Genomic DNA, 3,126 nt, shown 5'->3' with positions numbered 1-3,126 from the left:
CCTTGTCTAAGAATAGAATTAGAAGTCAATAGCTGGTAGAGCAAGTCCTCTGTTTTGTCTCCAAAACCATGAGCAGTCATTTGGGATTTTAATGTCCCAAATAATTTTTTGTTTGATTAGGTATGTCCCTACCCATTCCTTCCACAGACTGTTTGATTCATTTGAGCACAAAGTCCATAGATGTCTAAAGATTGATGCTTTGTTCCACAATTGAATGTCTTGGATACTGTTTGCGGTATTTCGGCGTTCAACGACCCTAGGGTCATGGCGCAGCGTGCTAAATTCCTTGTATCTCACCCGAACTTAGCACCCTAAGTTCGTAAGTATCAAGTACCCTTGGTTCGACTTCTGCCGTGGTCAGAGTTAGCCTGAGTACGCCAAAGGAATTTCGCACAGGCGATTGTGAGGAGGCAAGGGTAGTCCCTCCTCGTTCATTTGAGATGTTTCCCCGGTGTTGTCGGATACTAATCACATACAGTGGTTAGTTATATTTGAACAATTAGGTTGGAAAGTATGGTAATGACAACTGTCGCCCAGACTCCCGCTTCAGCCGTTTGCTTGGCCGAGCACCAGACCCGCATATGGGTGATGAGAAGTATGAGCATTGTGGCCATTCGTTTGGCCAAGGCTCATACTCATCATACTTGTATGAGTGGAAGTCTAGTTTACGTTTTAGGCACGAAGGTAGGTTCGTATGAGTATCCCAAAGAACATCTATTCTCGAACCGAAAATTCACATGTGGTAACAGGCCCTTCATTACTTAGCCTATTACTCTGCTCCTGGTTAAGCCTCGTACCCATTTCACAGGGCACGGGGCAGGGCCGGCCCTGAGATCGAAAAAATTTTGAGAGGCCCTAGGCGAACTTTAAATGTGAGGCCCTTTATACATAAGTTTCATAGGCGCAAAAAAAAAAAATAAATAAATAAATTATAAAAGTGCAAAATTTTCATTAAAGTAAATGTGACAGTCTTGCATTTTGAGCTGCAAAATCATCAATTAAAGTGTTCAAATCAACTTTCTCCAACACATCTTTTTCAATAAACAAGATAACCAATCCATTCAATCTCTCTTGTGTCATCGTCGACCGCAGGTAAGATTTGATTAACTTCAACTTTGAAAAGCTTCTTTCAGCAGATGCAACTGTAACCGAGATAGTCAATAATACTCTATATGCAATCCAAGCATTTGGAAAACAATAACCTAACCTTTTTATAAAATCCAATACTTCAATTGCCTTTTTTGTTTCTTTTGGTAAAGCTTCTCTTAAGACTTGTAGCTCTAAAGATAATTCAGTCCCATCAATATCAGAAACCATGTCATGTTTTAGAATATTTTCAAGGTTATGACATGAACACTTTAAACTATCATTATTTAAAGACTTCAACCTCTCCAAATTAAACAAAAATCCAAAAGAGTCATCATATTGTTGAAATTGTTCAAATCTACTCTTTAGTGAAGAAAGAGCTTGATCAACTATGTATATAAAGTAATTAACTTTAAACGATTCTTCGGCCGATTGTGTCCTCTCTTCATTAGCACTCTTGTCAAATTATTTCTTTCTATGAATGACACGTCTTTCACGGAATAATGGTTCAACTTCCATTTCAGTTGCGATCTCTTTAGCCTCAATCAAAGCAGATTTAAACCCATTTTCTCTATAAGTTTCAAAAAAAGAAATGAGTCCTTTTAAAAGATCTATAGCAACATCAATTTGCATGTACTCTGTTTGCATGATTTTGCTTACTTTGTTAATAGCATTCAATATATCAAACCAAATAACCATGCCAAGTAAGAACTCAAAATTCTCAATTTCATATGTAGCTAAGCACTCAGCATCACTCTTTGTCTTAGGATCTTCACTAGTATTTGCTAAGTGAATTAAAGCATTTCTTATATCTGGAGCTTGAAATCTTATTACTTTAACACTTTCTAGTTGACATTCCCAACGTGTTTGTGATGGTGGCTTAAGTGTAAAACCTTTAACATTGTCTGTGAGAACTTTCCATCGCTTTGTGGAAGATGAACACAATGAATACATGCGTTGCACAACTCCAAAAAAAGATGATGCTTTAGAACAAGAGTTTACCATATTATAAAGTGCAAGATTAAGACTATGACAACCACATGGCATATAGAATGCTTTAGGATCTATATCTAGTAATCTTTTTTGTACACCTTTGTGTTTCCCTTTCATATTAGAACCATTATCATACCCTTGTCCTCTTACGTCACCAATATCAAGTTCAAGAGTTTTCAAAGTATCTACAAGTTCATCAAAAAGCCCTTGCCCTGATGTATCATCCACCTTTAGAAATCCTAAAAAGAACTCTTCCATATTTATCGGATTTGCTGAAACATTAACACGTCTTAATATAAGTGACATTTGCTCTTCATGACTTGCATCCGGAGTACAATCGAGAATAACTGAAAAGTATTTTGCTTCTTTAACCCTTTTAATGATTACACATTTGATTTCATTCGATATCCGAAGAATAAATTCATTTTGAATTTTGTGACTAAGATAATGGTAATGAATTTGTTTATCTTGAATTCGACGAACGTACTCTTTTATTATTAGATCAAATTCAGCAATTATTTCAATTATGCTTAAAAAGTTTCCATTATGTTCTTCATAAAGCTTCTCATTGTCCCCACGGAATGCCAAACTATTTCTAGCAAGAGTTTTCACAACGGAAATTATTCTCAATAATACTTGCCTCCAATGTTCTCTATCTTTGTTGATTTTTTCTTCCACACTTTTATCAATTGTTGCATTTTTTTGTAATCTGATTTCTAATTCAATCCAATGCCCATGTTAACAATATGTTTACGACTAGTCTCGTGACTTTTAAGTTTGTCACTAAGATTTTTCCAGTCATTGACTCCTTCATTTGCCAAATGAGTTTATTGTTCGTCACATTTAAACAACTTACAACAAAAGCAATAAACTATGTCTAAAGAACTCAAATAGATTAGCCATCTCCTATCTTGTTTTTCACCGTTTGACAAGTGTCGAATGTAATATGTAGAAGAGAAATGTCTATTTTTTTAATTTTTTGGAAAATTTTTAAATTTAGCATCTCTTGGAGGACCTCTCTTAACTAATAAATCTCTCATTTTTTTA

At 35.3% G+C, this 3,126-nt stretch overlaps 1 pseudogene; it reads right to left on the bottom strand.

Moving 5' to 3' along the window:
- Window positions 1–1,551: 1,551 nt before the first annotated feature.
- On the bottom strand, window positions 1,552–2,906 carry LOC132314086 (uncharacterized; annotated as a pseudogene).
- Between the last annotated feature and the right edge of the window lie 220 nt (window positions 2,907–3,126).

Source organism: Cornus florida, unplaced genomic scaffold (assembly GCF_030987335.1).
Source record: "Cornus florida cultivar Cherokee Brave unplaced genomic scaffold, ASM3098733v1 CherokeeBrave_3.0.0_Hap2_Chr06, whole genome shotgun sequence".
NCBI classification, from domain to species: Eukaryota; Viridiplantae; Streptophyta; class Magnoliopsida; order Cornales; family Cornaceae; genus Cornus; species Cornus florida.
This window is presented reverse-complemented; position numbering and strand designations above follow the sequence as displayed.